The sequence below is a fragment of the Macaca fascicularis genome, chromosome 8 (assembly GCF_037993035.2).
Source record: "Macaca fascicularis isolate 582-1 chromosome 8, T2T-MFA8v1.1".
NCBI classification, from domain to species: Eukaryota; Metazoa; Chordata; class Mammalia; order Primates; family Cercopithecidae; genus Macaca; species Macaca fascicularis.
This window is the reverse complement of record NC_088382.1, coordinates 108,402,444-108,420,984: the sequence shown is the minus strand read 5'-3', so window position 1 is coordinate 108,420,984 and position 18,541 is coordinate 108,402,444. Positions and strand designations below refer to the sequence as shown.

Sequence of the window (18,541 nt, the reverse complement as noted above, 5' to 3'; positions counted from 1 at the left end):
ATGTTGTGTATATTCCGCCACAATAATAATTTAAAAAAGCCTTTAGCCAATCATAAACAGCTCTCTCCTTTCTTCTCAGCTTTTCCTGAGTCTCTTAGCAGAAGTTACAACCTGTCCACAAACGTGCGAACTGCTGTTCCAAGGTTGGAAACAGAGAAAATAAAGAAAGAGGACCAAATATAGTCCCTTCATTTTTTCTGCCCTAAGGCCTTTTGTGACTGACCGAGCTGTTTCGTGTGTTTTGGTGTTTGCAGACTTTTCAGAAACAGCTGTAGTCCTCTCACTTTACACTTTCTTTCCTGTCCTACCCTCATGTTTTCATATAATTTAACACAGATGCTTTCCGCTACTTTGTAGAGAAGATTGAAATACAGTGGCTGGTAGGAAGAGGTGCTGCCTTATGTACTTTCATCTTAATTTCATTTGATTATTGTTCTACATAATTTTTGCTTCTGTCACAGAAGGACAATTTCTTCTCTTCTTCATCTCATCTGACCTTTCAACATGTCCCTTTTCATAGCTCTTAGGACTTTATTCCTGTAAACACACTTTTGCCCCCCAGTTTAAAAATCTGTTTCTACGAGTATATTCTGTTTCAGCCTTCCAACATGTTTAGGCCTTGTTTATTAATGAAACTACTCTAGGTTGCAGATTAGTCATTGTTTTGGCAAGACCAGAAACTTTTTCTCTGTTCTTAACATTCCTCATATCTGTTTCTTGAAGTTTTCTCTGGCATTTTGATTCTCCTGTTGCCTCTGTTTCTCTGCCTGCTTTATGTTCAGTTATGAATTGATCTTCACAGTTCATAATTGACAGTGACTTTGCATTTTCTATCTTTTCCTCCTTTATTTGTTTTACATAGTTATTTCCTTGGTGAGCTTATCTACTCTAATGGCTTCAATTTGATTGAAATGATCCACAAATACTATTGAGACTTGGAATTTTTGTACTCAGTCTTATTCATTATTTCCAGTCTCCTAAATTAACATTTGATTACTAGCCGGGTACAATGGCTCACGTATGTAATCCCAATAATTTGGGAGCCTGAGGCGGCTGGATCTCTTGAGGCCAGGAGTTTGAGACCGGCCTGGCCAACATGGCGAAACCCCATCCCTACTAAAAATGCAAAAAATTAACCGAGCATGATGGTGTGCTCCTGTAATCCCAGCTACTCAGGAGGCTGGGGCACGAGAATAGTTTGGACTGGGGAGGCAGAGGTTGCAGTGAGCCAAGATCATGCCATTGCACTCCAGCCTTGGCAACAGAGTAAGACTCTGTCTCCAAAACAAAACAAAAAAATTCCCAAAACCAAAAACCCAAATATTTGATTACTGTCTCCTTAAAGGCCGTATGTTCAGAACTGAATCCGCACCTTCCACCTAATCTTTTTTTTTTTTTCTTTTTTGAGATGGAGTCTCTCCCTCTTGCCCAGGCTGGAGTGCAGTGGCGCGATCTTGGCTCACTGCAAGCTCCGCCTCCCGGGTTCACACCATTCTTGTGCCTCAGCCTCCCGAATAGCTGGGACTACAGGTGCCCGCCACCACACCTGGCTAATTTTTTGTATTTTTAGGAGAGACAGGGTTTCACTGTGTTAGCCAGAATGGTCTCCATCTCCTGACCTCGTGATCCGCCTGCCTCCACCTCCCAAAGTGCTGGGATTACAGGCGTGAGCCACCGCGCCTGGGACACCTAATCTTTACTAATTGGCGTCGTCACTTTTTCCAGTTCACATTGGTGTGTGATTCTTTCCTTTGCTTGGTTTCCTATATTATTTACTGTTACTTAGGTCTTTTAAGACTCAAGGTAGAGAACTACATAGATTGTCTTCAGTGATAGAAGTTTATTGTGAGGATACTTGGGAAATGTGCATGGAGTAGCATGCTCCTTCCAAGCTCCAGTGTTTTCTAATACTGGGTTGTGTAACAGGCTCCATTAACACAGGGACTAACAGCTTAGAGTCACTTGGAATGATGACTTGAGCTCCAGTGACCCTTGTTTTTGTTCAGTTATCTGAAATCTAAGATTAATTGGGTCATTTTGCAACCGTGAAATTTGGAATATCCCCATTGGCCATTTCAGCCCTGGTAGGGATGCTTTTGGCCTTTACATCAACTTCTAGCCATATATGTGTATTTTTTATTGCTGTGGTAGCGAAACTGATTTAAGTTGAAGCAGGTCATGGTTAGCCATAAGCGTTTATATAGGAAGATAGATTTTTTTTTCCCCATAAAGGCACTGTTTAAGTCACAGACATTTTGAGGTTCCTTTAGCGCTCCAGGAGTTAGCAAATTTGTTTTCATTTGTTTATTCATTTGTTTATTAGATAGAAGTTATTTAAACAGTAGTGTGTGAGGTTCTGTTGTAGGTATTTAATGGAAATAGGCTAGATAAGATATGATCCATATCCTTGTGGAATTCATATTCTAGCTCTAGTGATATTCTCATACAGAACATAATAATGAAAGGAATAATGACTCACTGTACTAAGTACTATAATAGAGGCAGGTGCCAAGTGCTGTGGGACCATAGTAGACAGTGGGACTAGTTCTTTGTGTATGTGTGTGTACTTGTGTGGATGGGTGGGGACAATGGTAGAAGTGAGGAGGTGATTTCTGTAAATTTCCCAGAGAAGATTTTTGATGGTGTTTTTAAGCAAGCGGTTAATTTTGACAGGCAGAGATAGGGGGAAGATCATGTTGTAAGAGAATATGGTGATACAGAGGTAGGGCCTGTATTATCTCATCACCAAGAGATAGCTGCTAGTCCCTTCTCAAATCAGTTATGAAGGTCTTCTGCATTATCTTCATTCGTTCATTTTCCAACACAAAATTTGAGTGCCTTTCCCATTCCTGTGTTCTACTGTCTGTTTCTTTTGTAACATACAAGTGACTGCACACTATCTGCTTTTTATATTACGGTTATTATTATTACTTTTTGGAGATGGAGTTTTGCTCTTGTCGCCCAGGCTAGAGTACAGTGGCGTGATCTCGGCTCACTGCAACCTCTGCCTCCTGGGTTCAAGTGATTCTCCTGCCTCAACCTCCCGAGTAGCTGGGATTACAGGCGCCCCGCCACCATGCCTGGCTGATTTTTGTGTTTTTAGTAGAGACAGGGTTTCACCGTATTGGCCAGGCTCGAACTCCTGACCTCAGGTGATCCACCCGCCTCGGCCTCCCAAAGTGCTGGGATTACAGGCGTGAGCCACCGCGCCAGCCTATATTACAGTTATTTTGGGAGTTTTAAAATGTTATGTGAGAATTCAGGACCTTTAAGGAGTAGTTCTCTCTGGCTAGGCTGTAGGAAACAAATGAGGTGACTGAGAAGATCTTAGGTTCCACAGTTAGTTATGATTTTTGTCTTGCATGTAGTGAGAAATGATTCTGCTTTTGAAATATCTCTTGAATTCTTTCCCGTCATTCTCACTATTTTTAGCCCAGATCTTTATCACCAGATTTTTGCAAGAAACAAAACTACCCTCTAGTTTTGCACATTTCCAGTTCTCTTATGAAATTTGGCTTATAGGACATTTAGAAGATTAGGAAGAAGTCCCTGGAGGAAGAGTATCTTGGTTCATCTTATGCGGTCAGCAGTGTTCCCCAATTAGCATAACCACCATAATTTAGCACTTCAGAATTTTATTCCTCTGATTTTCCCATACCACATTTTCCTAATAACATAAATGAAATTGCTATTGACCTAGACCAACTATTATGTAATATGTTATAGTGATTTGGAATTTAGGAAGCATAAAACAAGCTAAAAGTTCATCTGTTTAATATTTCTTGAGTGCATACATTGTATAGCACTGGGAGAAGGGAAGCCACTGAATTCTATGCTCTAGAGGCTCATAGGTTAGTGGCTGTAATAGTGTATTTCAAAGTAGAGATAACTAGTTGAGTTGAAGATAAGAAATTCCTGGAAACACTTCCAAAAGGATATCTACCTTAAAAAAAGGTGACTATTATGTTATACTTGATAGTAACTGATGGAAATGGTAAGAGTCCACTTTGGTGTTTACTAGCATCCTAACAATGAGCGACCCCATATTGTATCTGGGACAGGGTTTATTTGGTTTGATTCTATTTTGCCATTTATTACCCAAGTGACTGAGGAAGTCATTTAAGTCTTAATGTTTTCTTTTCTAAAAACTGAGAATATCATAGTAACTACTAAAAATGTTGTTATTGGGATTAAATAAGAAAATGCTTGTTTGGCCAGGTGTGGTGGCTCATGCCTATAATCCCAGCACTTTAGGAGGCCTAGGTGGGTGGATCACTTGAGACCAGGAATTTGAGACTAGCCTGACCAACATGTTGAAACCCCGTCTCTACTAAAAATACAAAAATTAGCCAGGCGTGTTGGTGCACACCTGTAATCCCAGCTACTTGGGAGGTTGAGGTGGGAGGATTGCTTGAACCTGGGAGGTGGGGGTTGCAGTGAGCTGAGATTGTACCACTGCACTCCAGCCTAGGCAACAGAGTGAGACTCTGTCTCAAAAAAAAAAAAAAAAGAAAATGCTTGTTAAGTGTCAGCACAATGCCAAAAAAAAGAACCTAACAAATGTCAGCTACCTTTATTTTTATGTTTAATTTAGCTTTTATTCATCTGTCTTTCCCACTAGATTGGGAGCCTCTTGGTTATCAAGGGCTATAACGTAATCTTTTTTTGGATTACCCTAGCAGGTAACTTATTGTCTACAAATTCAGTAAGTGTATATTGAATGAATATAATGGACTCATTTTTTTAAAACTGATTTTATACTTTTTTGTATCAGTTTTAAAGATTCATTTTAGAAGTATTAGCTTTCCTAAATATAGTAAGGCTATGTTATTGCTCAGCAACAGAATTCACCCACAAGGATAAGACTGATTAACAAGTTATTGTTTTTACTATTTCCTTTTTTCTTTTTTGAGACGGAGTCTTGCTCTGTCACCCAGGCTGTAGTGCAGAGGGGCTGTCTTTAAGCTCTGCCTCCTGGGTTCATGTCATTCTCTTGCCTTAGCCTCCTGAGTAGCTGGGATTATAGGCGCCCACCAGCACACCTGGCTAAGCTTTTGTATTTTTAGTAGAGACGGGGTTTCACCATGTTAACCAGGATGGTCTTGATCTCCTGACCTCGTGATCCTCCCGCCTCGGCCTCCCAAAGTGCTGGGATTACAGGCATGAACCACTGTATCCAGCCTGTTTTTACTATTTCTGATTGCTGTTGCCAGTTTATTCATTCCAAGTATAGAAGAGGCCTTTCTTTTTTCAGTGTATAAAATGATTTTATTGAATGCATTTCATGAAATAATTATTGAATCAGGCAAATAAATTTTAATTTTGTTATGTGAGATACAATTTTAAGTGTTTTCCCCCAATAACAGAAAAAACTGAATGTTTATTTGAGAAACCTTATGAAACAAAAGCACAGAGAGAATCATACCCCAAGGGAAACCCTGTTGTCTGGAATGCCAAAACCTTTATATGCAACAAGTATGTGTTGTTCTTATTATGTTCCAGGTACAGTTTTTTGTGCTGGGAATAAAGCAGTGAATGAAACCAAGTCTCTCAGTATTTGGTAGAAGTATACACATATGCAAACACACACGTACACACACAGATGCCCACATTTAAAAAATGAAAATGGTTCAATTCTGTACATATTATTTTGTAACCTGCTTTTTTTCTCTTAGAAGTATATTGTGAATTCTTTTTATATCAATGAGTTTTCTACAACATGATTTTTAGTGGCTACTTGGTATCTCATGGAATGAATGTTCTATAACTAATTAATATTTTATGTTTGAACATTTAATTTCCTTCTAAATTTTGTTATAAGTAATTTACAATGAATACCCTTTTTTGTGTCTAATTATTTCTAAGAACAGTTTAATTAGATTTAATTCCTATTGTTTACTCTTTAAAAATCTTTTTATTATGGAGAACTTTAAACATAGTTTAGCAAAGTAGAGAAAGTGAACCTCTATGTATTCATCGCTTAGTTTCAACAATTATTAATTCCTTGGCCAATCTTACATAATATACTCCCCTACATATACTGCATCCTTTATTATTTTGAAATAATCTCAGATATATTCTTAACTTTTAGCATGTATCTCTAAATGATAAGAATATTAAATAATTTATCACCATATGAGCATTGTCTGTGGTATAATTTGAAATGTAACTTATTCTTGAAATTATAAAATGTTAGGAAGAATTTGAAGAAAATGGAGACTAGTCTATACAGACTCTCCACCTCCCCTCAATATTTAGAAAACTTTGTATTGAGAGCTGGGAAAAAATTTTGACAGAATTGTTTTTTCCTTTTTTATTTTTTTAAGAGACAGGGTCTTGCTGTGTAGTCCAGGCTGGAGTGCAGTGGCACAGTTGTAGTTTGCTATAACCTCATACTCCTGGGCTCAAGGGATTCTCCTGTGTCACCCTCCTCAGTAGCTAGGACTACAGGCACCCATTACTATGCCTGGCTAATTTTAAAATATTTTATAGAGACAAGATCTCGCTATGTTGCCCAGGGTAGTTTTGAATTCCTGGCCTCAAGCAGTCTTTTCACCTCGGCCTCCCAAAGTGCTGGAATTGCAGGTATGAGCCACTGTTTCTGGCTGGAAATTCTTACATTGAACAGGAAACAACAAAAATGAGATACAACAAGCTTACTGTTTTGAAGTGCTAGAGAATTTGGATGTCAGTGAAAAAAAAAAAAGGGCATATCCTAATGTTCAAAAATGGTTGCTTTTATCTTTGATTAAGTATATTTCCATTGTCAAATAGGAGATTATACTCTTCCCTACTTAATGAGATAGTTTTAAATGATAGATGTCTTAAGTTTGTTTGTGCTGCTGTAACAAAATGCCATAGACTGGGTAATTTATAAAGAAGAAAAATTTATTTACTCACAGTTCTAGAGGCTACGAAGTCCACGATCAAGCTGCCAGCAGGTTTGGTTGTCCAATAAGGGCTGCTCTGTGACTCCAAGATAGTGCCTTGTTGCTGTATCCTCTGGTGGTGAGGAATGCTGTGTTTTCACATTGTGAAAGGACAACGGTGAAATCTCTTTTATTAGGGCCTTAATCCCATTCACAAGGTGAGGAACCCTCATGACCTAATTACCTTTTAAAGGCCCAACTTCTTTTCAAAGGGTCTTGATCTTGTCTAGGTTGGAGTGTGGTGGCATGGTGATCATAGCTCACTATAACCTCAAACTTCTGAAAGTACCCCACCTTTTAATACATGACATTGACCATTTAGATTCAGCACCTGAATTTTGGAAGGGACATATCCAAAACATAGCAATAGGAAAACCAGATTGCATTTGCTACTTGCTTATTTTAAAAAAGGTAATTCCAGAGTATGTCTGCCTAAGCACATAAGAAATCCTCCCTCTTAACGTCCACGAGAGGTACTTTGTGGGTGACTTGTTCTCCACAAAATTCCCAAGCAACTAGAAGAGTGCATGCTCTAAAGGCAGTCAGTCAAGAATAACATTTTTGGGGGCCTTTGATTAAAAACATTACCTTTATGATGATATTCTGAGGTGTTAAAATTCACAGTATGTCAAAGACAGATGAAACTATGTATATTACATTGTGTTTGCCAAGTCAGGAAAATAGAAAATTGTGTTGTGTGTGTATTTTATATTGACTTTTAATTATGAGATTTTTTTGACTGTAAGGATTTTAAAAATAGACAGTATAAGAATTATTTAAAATTCGTAACTGAAAAGATTTTCATGTAAAACACCAGAAAAAGAGGAAATAAAGACAAAATGACATAAAACATGAATTGTTTACCAAAATAAATCATGTGTTTTCACTTGACCAATGCCTCACAGATTGTCTTTTTGCCTAAGTTAAATTAGTAACATTCCAATTGTTCCACATATTGAGAAAATGAGATGCGGGGACTAATAGAAAATTCTCGTGTTTACTGGATTCATTTGGGGGATCTTTGACTTATTTGTTTAAAGTGAGCCATATTATGAGCTGCTTTGAAGCAAACATTTAACTCCTGGAGAATCATGTAGCCATTGGATTACTTTTTTGGTTTAATATTAATGAGATTTGTTAACATAGTGCTGCCTCTATCACTGTACCATGTGGATGGCTTCATCTTGGCCTTAGCCATGAAGATGAAGTCTCTTTGATTTCTAAGGTGCAATTGTCAATTTTTAAAAAAGATTGCTTATCTTTCCGTAGGAATATGCTCTTCAGTGGTTCGCAAAATGTTTCTACTTTATTCTTTCTCCCTGTTCATTAGTTCCCCTCCCTCTTTTAAAATTTCTTTCTCTGCTCGGTGTATTTCATCAACCATTCTTTTGCTAATATCTTTAACTCTCTTATATCATTGGTATTTTGTGGCATCTGCCTGGAAAATGCTAACTCTGGACAAATTCTACCTTCAGAGTTCTGAGCAGCATTGAAGAAAATACACAAACTCTAAGATTGCCAGCTTGTCAATTACTACTAGAAAAACTGGCTGAAGTTTTAAAAGATAGGATCATTAATATTTTTATGTAATAAAGTTCATGTTCTCTAAGTGTGCAGTTTGATGAGTTTTGACGAAGTGTGTATAATCCTGTAACTGCCACCCAAATCAAGATTTAGAACATTTCTACCACCTCAAAAAGTTGTGTTATGTTCCTTTGCGGTCAGTTATCTTACTTTCTCTCAGTTTTGGCATGCACCTTTCAAAGTGGTGTGTAATGACAAACCAGAAAGGCTTCTGGGATTTTGATTGATTGCCTTGATCTAAGCTCAAACTTGGGAGGATTGACTTTAAAAATATTGTCTTCCAATCCTTGCATATGATATACTTGTCCTAAGGGAGAGAGAGAGAGAAGGAAAAGCCATCTGCTGATGGGGGAAGGATAGGGATATTTTACATTCTGACCCCAGGCAAAAAATCATGTTTCTGATGGGCAAGTAGAAACAAAAGCTGTCTGCCTTGAATTCAGGTGGGCCAGGAAACCACCCCTTAACAGCAATTGCTGATATAGAAGCTGCAGTAAGTTATCGGAAGATCTAATTAAGATAATTGAAGAGTGTAGCTGCTGTAAACAACAGATTTTCAATGTAGATGAAACAGCTTTCTACTGGAAGGTGATGTCATCTAGGACTGTCATAGCTAGGGAAAAGATGTCAGTGACTGGCTTCAAAGTTTCAAAGTACAGACTGACTTTCTTGTTAGGGACTAATGAAGTTGGTGACTTTAAGTTGAAGCCGACGCTCATTATCAGTCCTGAAATCCGAGGCCTGACTTTAATAATTGTCATTCTGACTGGTACTAATGGTATATTATTGTAGTTTTGATTTGCATTTCTCTTATGATTAGTCATGTTGAGCATTTTTTCATATGTTTGGCCACTTGTATGTCTTTTGATAAAAGTTTGTTCATGTCTTTTGCCGATTTTAAAAATGGGTTTATTTGCTTTTTACTTTTTGAATTAAGTTTCTTACAGATTCTAGATATTAGACCTTTGTCGACTGCAGAGTTTGCAAATATTTTCTCCTATTCTGTAGGTTGTCTGTTTACTCTGTTGATAGTTTCTTTTGCTATACAAAAGCAGCTTTTTAGGTTAATTAGATCCCACTCATCAGTTTTTTGGTTGCAATTGCTTTTAGTCATAAATTCTTTCCCAAGGCGGATGTCCAGAATGGTGTTTCCTGTGTTTTCTTCTGGGATTCCTACAGTTTGAGGTCTTCTATTTAAATCTTTAATCCATCTTGAGCTAGGGGTCCAGTTTCATTCTTTTGCATATGACTAGCCAGCTATCCCACCACCATTTGTTGAATTAAGGAGTCCTTTCCCTGTCGCTTTTGTCAATTTTGTTGAACATCAGATGGCTGTAGGTGTGCAACTTTATTTCTGTGTTCTCTATTCAGTTCCATTGGTCTATGTGTCTGTTTTGGTACCAGTAACTTGATTTTTTGGTTAAAGTAGCCTTATAGTATAGTTTGAAGTTGGGTAATGTGATATCTCTGACTTTGTCCTTTTTACTTAAATGATTGCCTTGGCTATTTAGGCCCTTTTGGTTCCATATGAATTTTAGAATAGTTTTTTTCTAGTTCTGTCAAAAATGATGGTAGCACGATAGGAATAGTGTTGAATCTGTGGATTGCTTTGGGCAGTGTGGTCATTTTAATGATGTTGATTTTTCCACTTCATGAACATGAAATGTTTTTCCATTTGTTTGTGTCATCTCTGATTTCTTTCAGCAGTGTTTTGTAGTTCTCCTTGTAGAGATCCTTCATCTCCTTGGTTAGATGTATCCCTAGGCATTTTATTTTATTATTTTATTTTATTTTGTGGCCGTTGTAAATGGGATTATGTTCTTGATTTGGCTCTCAGCTGGAACATTACTGGTGTATAGAAATGCTACTGGTTTTTGTTCATTTTGTATCCTGAAAACTCAAGTAGTTTATCAGTTCTAGGAGCCTTTGGTGGAGCCTTTAAGGTTTTCTAGGTATAGAACCAAATTGTCTGTGAAGAGATACTGTTTGCTTTCTCCTTTTTTTACTTGGATGCCTCTTATTTCTTTCTTTTGCCTTACTGTTCTGGCGAGGACTTTCAATACTGTGTTAAATAGGAGGGCTAAGAGTGGGCATCCTTGTCTTATTCCAGTTCTCAAGGGGAATGCTTCCATTTTTTGCCCACTCAGTATGATGTTGGCTGTGGGGCTGTCATAGATGGCTCTTACTGTTTTGAGGTATGTTCCTTTGATGTCTAGTTTGTTCAGAGTTTTTTTTTTTTTTTTTTTTTTTTAATGAAGGGATGTTGAATTTTGTTGAAAGCCTTTTCCATGTCTGTTGAGATGGTCATAAGATTTTTATTTCAAATTCTGTTTATGTGGTGGGTCACATTTATTGATTTGCATATGTTGAACTAACCGTGCATCCCAGGAATGAAACTTCCTTGACCATGGTGAATTAAGTTTTTGATGTGCTGCTGTATTTGGTTTACTAGTTTTTTTTTTTTTTTTGCTATGAAATCTCATTCTTGTCCCCTAGTCTGGAGTGCAATGGGATGATTTTGACTCACTGTAACCTCCGCTTCCTGGGTTCAGGCGATTCTCCTGCCTCAGCCTCCTGAGTAGCTGGGGTTACAGGTGCATACCACCATGCCCCGCTAATTTTTTGTGTTTTAAGTAGAGACGGGGTTTCACCATGTTGGGCAGGCTGGTCTCGAACTCCTGACCTCAGGTGATCCGCCTGCCTCGGCCTCCCAAGTGCCTTGTTGGTAATTTTTAAGTTATACCATTTCAGTCTTGCTGCTTGCTGTCTATCTGTTCAGAGGATCTAATTCTTCCTGATTTAAGCGAGGAAGGTTTTATCTTTCCAGGAATTTATCATCTCCTCTAGGTTTTCTAGTTTATGCACATAAAGGGGTTCCTAGTAGCCTTGAATGATCTTTTGTATTTCCTTGGTATCAGTTGTAATATCTCCCTTTTTGGTTCTAATTGAGCTTATTTGAATTTTCTTTCTTCTTTTCTTGGAAATCTTGTTAATGTTCTATTAATTTTATTTTATCTTTTCAAAGAACCAGCTTTTTGTTTCATTTATCTTTTGTATTTTTTTTGTTTTAATTTAATTTATTTCTGCTCTGATCTTGGTTATTTCCTTTCTTCTACTGGGTTTGGGTTTGGTTTGTTCTTGGTTCTCTAGTTCCTTGAGTTGTGGCCTTAGATTGTCTGTTTGTGCTCTTTCAGAGTTTTTGATGTAGGCGTTTAGGGTTATGAACTTTCCTCTGAGCACTGCCTTTGCTGTATCTCAGGGGTTTTGATAGATTGTGTCACTATTGTTCAGTTCGAAGAATTTTTTAATTTCCATCTTGATTTCATTTTTGACCCAATGATCATTCAAGAGCAGGTTATTTAATTTCCATGTATTTGCATGATTTTGAAGGTTCCTTTTAGAGTTGATTTCCAATTTTATTCCACTATGGTCTGAGAGAGTACTTGATATAATTTCAGTTTTCTTAAGTTTATTGAGGCTCGTTTTGTGGTCTCTCATGTGGTCTATCTTGGAGAAAGTTCCATGTGCTGTTGAATAGAACGTATATTCTGCGGTCGTTGAGTAGAATGTTCTGTATATATCTGTTAAGTCCATTTGTTCCAGGGTATAGTTTAAATCCATTGTTTCTTTGTTGACTTTTTGTCTTGGTGACCTGTCTAGTGCTGTCAGTGGAGTGTTGAAGTCCCCCACTATTATTGTTGCTGTCTCATTTCTTAAGTCTTTTAGTAATTGTTTTATAAATTTGGGAGCTCCAGTGTTAGGTGCATATATATTTAGGATTGTGGTATTTTCCTGTTGGACAAGGCCTTTTATCATTATATAATGACTCTCTTTGTCTTTTTTAATGGCTGTTGCTTTAAAGTTTGTTTTGTCTGGTATAAGAATAGCTATTCCTACTCGCTTTTGGTGTCCATTTGCATGCAATGTCTTTTTCTACCCCTTTACCTTAAGTTTATGTGAGTCCTTATGTGTTAGGTGTGTTTCTTGAAGGCAGCAGATGGTTGGTGAATTCTTACCCATTCTGCAATTCTTTCTCTCTCTCTCTATATATAGATATATTTATTTATTTATTTTGAGACGAAGTCTCATTCTTGTCCCCCAGTCTGGAGTGCAATGGCGCAATTTTGCCTCACTGCAACCACTGCCTCCCGGGTTCAAGCGATTCTCCTGCCACAGCCTACTGAATAGTTGGGATTATAGGTGCGCACCACCACACCTGGCTAATTTTTGTATTTTTAGTAGAGACAGGGTTTCACCATGTTGTCCAGGCTGGTCTCAAACTCCTGACCTTGTGATCTGCCTACCTCGGCCTCCCAAAGTGTTGGGATTACAGGTGTGAACTACCACGCCTGGCCAATTCTGTATCTTAGGTAGAATGTTTAGACCATTTACGTTCAGCGTTGGTATTGAGATGTGAGGTATCGTTCCACTCATTATGTGATTTGTTGCCTGTATACCTTGTTTTTTTTGTTTTGTTTTGTTTTTTAAATTGTATTTTTGTTTTATAGGTCCTGTGAGATTTATGCTTTAAAGGGGTTCTGTTTTGATGTGTTTCCTGGCTTTGTTTCAAGATTTAGAGCTCCTTTTAGCAGTTTTTGTAATGCTGACTTGGTAGTGGCAAATTCCCTCAGCATTTGTTTGTCTGAAAAATACTTTATCTTTCCGTCATTTATGAAGCTTAGTTTCGCTGGGTGCAAAATTCTTGGCTGACAATTGTTTTGTTTGAGGAGGCTGAAGACAGGGCCCCAGTCCCTTCTAGCTTGTAAAGTTTTTGCTGAGAAATCTGCTGCTAATCTGATAGGTTTTCCTTAAAAGGTTACCTGGTGCTTTTTCCTTGTGGCTCTTAAGATTCTTTTCTTTGTCTTAACTTTAAATAATTTAATGACAGCGTGCCTAGGCGATGATCTTTTTGCAGTGAATTCCCCAGGTGTTCTTTAAGGTTCTTGTATTTGGATGTCTAGGTGTCTATTAAGGCCGGGAAATTTTTCCTTGATTATTCCCCCAAATATTTTTCCAGGCTTTTAGATTTATCTTCTTTCTCAGGAACGCTGATTATTCTTAGTTTTGGTCGTTTAACATAATCCCAGACTTCTTGGAGGCTTTGTCCATATTTTCTTGTTCTTTTTCTTTTGTCTTTGTTGGATTGGGTTAATTCAAAAACCTTGTCTTTGAGCTCTCAAGTTCATTCTTCTACTTGTTCGATTGTATTGCTGAGACTGTCCAGAGCATTTTGCATTTCTATAAATGTGTCCATTGGTTCCTGAAGTTTTGTTTTTTATTTATGCTATCTGTTTCATTGAATATTTCTTCCTTCAGTTCTTGTATTTTTTTTTTTTTTGAGACGGAGTCCCACTCTGTCGCCAGACTGGAGTGCAGTCGTGCGACCTCGGCTCACTGCAACCTCCAGCTCCCAGGTTCAAGTGATTCTCCTGCCTCAGCCTCTGGAGTAGCTGGGACTACAGGTGCGCACCACCACGCCAAGCTAATTTTTGTATTTTTAGTAGAGATGGGGTTTCACCATGTTGGCCAGGATGATCTTGATCTCCTGACCTCGTGATCCGCCCGCCTTGGCCTCTCAAGTGCTGGGATTACAGGCGTGAGCCACCGCACCTGGCCCATATTTCTCTTGGCTCTTTAAATTGTCTCAGCTCCAGGTAAGGTCTGAATCTTCTCCCATAATCTAGACCTTCACGTTCCGCATTTGGGGGTGTGTGTTCGGGGGCGGACAATCTCCCTTTCCCACTTCCACAGCTTGGGCACTCAAAATATTTGGGATGTCTGCCAGGTCCTGCAGGAGCAGTCCACTTCCTTCAGAGGGTCTCTGGGTTTTCTTGGCTTTCCTAATGTATTCCTGCAGTCATTCTGGAGCAAAAGTTCAAGATGTGAGCCTCCACACACTGCTCTGAGTGGGAGGTGCAATCTAGTCCTGCCTCCTGTCTGCCATGATATCTGGTCTTGTTTTTTAATCCAACTTGCCACTCTACCTTTAATGTGGAACGTTTAGACCATTTACATTCAAGGTTAACATTGAAATGTGAGGTTTTGGCCAGGCGCAGTGGCTCATGCCTGTAATCCCAGCACTTTTGGAGGTTGAGGTGGGCAGATTACCTGAGGTCGGGAGTTCGAGAACAGCCTGACCAATGTGGAGAAACCCCATCTCTACTAAAAATACAAAATTAGCTGGATGTGATGGCACATGCCTGTGATATCAGTCACTCAGGAGGCTGAGGCAGGAGAATCGCTTGAACCCAGGAGGTGGAGGTTGCGGTGAGCCAAGATCGTGCCATTGCACTCCAGCCTGGGCAACAAGAGCAAAACTCTGTCTCAAAAAAAAAGAAATGTGAGGATTTGATCCTATCATGAAGTCGTTAACTGGTTGTTTTGTAGACTGTATTGTATAGTTTCTTTATAGGGTCTGTGGGCTATGTACTTAAGTGTGTTTTTGTGGTATCAGGTATCATTCTTTTGTTTCCATGTTTAGAACTCCCTTAAGGATCTCTTGTAATGTTGGGTCTAGCGGTAATGAATTCTCTTAGTGCTTGCTTGTTTGGAAAACATGTTATTTTTCTTCTGCTTTTGAAGCTTAATTTGTTGGGGGGGGATATGAAATTCTTGGTTGGAATTTCTTTTTAGAATGCTGAAAATTGGCTGGGTGCAGTGGCTTACACCTGTAATCCCAGCATCATTTTGGAGGCCAAGGCTGGCAGATTGCTTGAGGTCAGGAGTTTGAGACCAGCCTGGCCAAAATGGTGAAACCCTGTCTCTACTAAAAATATAAAATTTGGCTGGGCATGGTGCCACGTACCTGAAATCTTAGTTACTTGGGAGTCTGAGGCACGAGAATCGCTTGAACCCAAGAGGCAGAGGTTCAGTGAGCCGAGATCACGTCACTGCACTCCAGCCTGGGTGACAGAGCAAGACTTCATCTCAAAAAAGAAAAAAGCATGCTGAAAATAATCCCCTTAGTTTCTCCTAGCTTGTAAAATTTCTACTGAGAAGCACACTGGTAGCCCGATGGGATTTCCTTTGTATGTAACCTGACCTTTTTCTTTAGCTTTAAGATTTTTTTTTTTCTTTTAACATTGACCTTGGACGGCCTGGTGAGTATATGCCTTGGTGATGTTCATTTTGTTTGTTATCTCCCAAATGTTGTCTGGATTTGTATATTATCTCACAGGTGTTGTCTGGATTTGTTGTATCTGGATGTCTATCACTCTAGCAAGATTAGGGAAATTTTTTTGAGTTAGTTCCTCAAATATATTTTCCAGGTTGTTTGCTTTTTCTCCTTCTGTATCATGAATGCTAATAATTTATAGGTTTCATCGCTTTACATAATCCTGTGTTTCTTAAAGACTTTGTTCAATTTTAAAAGTTCATTTTCCTCTATTTTTGTGTGACTGGGTTAGTTCAAAAGATCAGCCTTCATCCCTTTCTTCTTTTTTCCTTTTGTTTGTCTGTTTTGCAGTGATATGATCATGGCTCACTGCAGCCTTGGACTCCCAGGCTCAGGTGATCCTTTCACCCCAGCCTCCCAGGTAGCTAGAACTATAGGTGCGAGCCACCATACCCAGCTAATTTTTAAATTTCTTTGTAAAAACATGGTCTCTTTATGTTTTCCAGGATGGTCTCAAGTTCCTTGGCTCAAATGATCTTCCTGCCTCAGCCTCCTCAAGTGTTGGGATTATAGGCATGAGCCACCATGCCTGGCCTGGAATTCTTTCTTTTGCTTGGTCCAGTCTATTGATAAAGCATTCAGTTATATTTTGAAATTTCTTAAGTAAACCTTTTTCAGTCCCAGAAGCTCTGATTGATTTCTTTTAAAGATCTTTACCTCTTCTTTTATTTGCTGGATTTCCTTTGAAGTGTGTTAGTATTGATTTTCAGTCTTGTCTTGGATGCCTTTGAGCTTCCTTGCAACCCATGCTTTGAGTTCTTTGTCATTTCTGAGTGTCCTTTTTGGTTGAGGACCGTTGCTGGAGAGCTAGTGTGATCCTTTTGTGGTGGCACTACATTCAGATTTTTCATGGCGCCAGTATTCTTGCACTGGTTTCTGCCCATCTGGAGACACTGGCACTGCTAATTTGTGTGATTATTTTTGTACTGGTAGGATTTTTTCTTTCTTATAATGTTTTCTCTTCTTTCCCTTTCCCCTTTTCCTTAGGGGGTGTAAGTGGAAATAATGCTGTGTAGAGTCTTTTGGCTTTGTATTTATAGTCCTATGCACTTCAGTTGGCAGGTTTTATATTGGGCTGTGTAGTTTGTCCTATAAACCAGTAGAAGGCCCTTATGGGTAAGAGCCAGGTGTTGCCAGTGTGACTGGGTATATATTTGATCCTTGTTTACTGGGAGCAGCTCTCCGTTGCCTCAGGCAGTGGGCTGATTTGTGGATTGTATAGTGGTCTGAGTTTCCTGCTCAGCCCTGAGGGGGCAGAGGGCAAGATATGTAGGGCTGGACTGGGCACTTTCACCGCCAGGTCCTCCAATGGCAAGCACAAGTGTCAGTGCATAGGGAGAATCCAGTGGGTAGTCACCAAGCACCCAGAGGTGTACCTGGGTGTGGCGCTGGGAGACCTCCTTGGCCCTAAGTTCTCTACACAGGGATGGGCGGCAGCTTAAACTCCTAATCCTGAAGAGTAGGTGCTCCAGATGACTGGACATCTGCCTGGGCATGAAGTGGAGAGGGTCCCCCTGACCCTACCACCACTAAGATGTCTGTGGAGGAGGGTTGGGGTGATCTAAGCTGCTGAACCAGGCAAGCAGGTACTCTGAATGCCTGGAGATATGCCTGGGCATGAAGCAGGGAGGGCCTCCCTGTACCCAGATCTCTTCATAGGAAGAGTGGCATGGCCCAAGATGGCAGTTTGGGCAAATAGGTACTTTGAATATCTGAAGATCTTCTTGGGCGATGGTGTGGAAGGGCCCTGTTGCACCATAATCTATATACAGAAGGATGGAGCAGTTCAGGCTGCTGATCCAGGTGAGTGGGTGCTCTGAATGCCTGGGAGATCTATCTGAGTGTGAAGCAGAGAGGGCCTCCCTACACTAGGATCTCTGCATAGGAAGGGTGAGGCAGATCAGGCTGCCGATTCAGGTGAGCAGATGCTCTGAATGCCTGGAGATTTGCCTGGGCCTGGAGCAGAGAGGGCCCCTCTGCACAGAATCTCTGTACAGGAAAAGTGGGGCAACTCAATCTGCTAGTCCGTGTGAGCAGGTGCACTGGATATCTGTTTCCATGTGGAGTGGAGAGGGCCCCACTGTACACAATCTATGCACAGGAAGGGTAAGGCAGCTCAGACTGTGGATGTAGTTGGGGGGCGGGGGTGCTCGGAATACCTCTAGATCTGCCTACATGTGGAGCAGAGAGGCCTCCCCTGTGCCATGATCTATATCCATGAAGGGTGAGGTGGTTCAGCCTGCTTGTCCAGGCAAACAGTTGCTCCAAATGCCTGGATTTTTGCCAGGGAGTAGAGCAGAGAGGGCCCTGCTGCACCACATTCTCAGAGGAACAGGCTGTGGCAACCAGCCATGACACATGCAGACCAGTTCCAGGTTGCCAACCTGGGTCTGGCTCCAAATCTGGTTGTCCAGGAGAAACTACAGCCGTAGCAGCTCTCCTCTCATCCTAGACCTGCAGTGGAGGAGAGCACAATCCTGGCACCTAGTGCTGAGGCACTAACTACAGTGTGGCTGTGAAGACCCCTGTCCTGCTCCAGAGCCAGATGCCTATGTGGCCATGCTGCTGGGTTGCCAAAGAATGGTTGACTTGTATGCACCCACATTTAAAATGGTGTTCTGTTCTCCGTCCTGGGTCTGGGAAATGCCAGTAGCTTTTCCCAGTGTCTGTCCCTTACAGCATCTCCAAACCAGCCTGTCCCCAAGTTAGATCCAGGTCTTGGAAGAAACAAAGTGCTCTTTCTTGACCTGGGTTGCTCAGATCCCCAGTGGAAAAGTGAGTCACAGAGGGAGGCTTTCTGACTGTCTTGCATACTTGGGCTTCCCTCACTTTTATCAATTGGATGCCATCATAG

General features: G+C 40.1%; 1 protein-coding gene across 6 annotated transcripts in view; it reads left to right on the top strand.

Moving 5' to 3' along the window:
- Window positions 1-18,541, top strand: part of STK3 (serine/threonine kinase 3) — a 331,890-nt gene that overhangs the window by 17,399 nt on the left and 295,950 nt on the right. For 2 of the 6 annotated variants that reach the window (XM_074000046.1, XM_065519471.2), the window contains exon 2: window positions 6,903-7,087. The exons of the other annotated variants lie outside the window; for them this stretch is intronic. The gene's annotated coding sequence lies outside the window, so the exon portion shown is untranslated. The remainder of the gene's footprint in view (window positions 1-6,902; window positions 7,088-18,541) is intronic. 6 annotated transcript variants of the gene reach the window in all.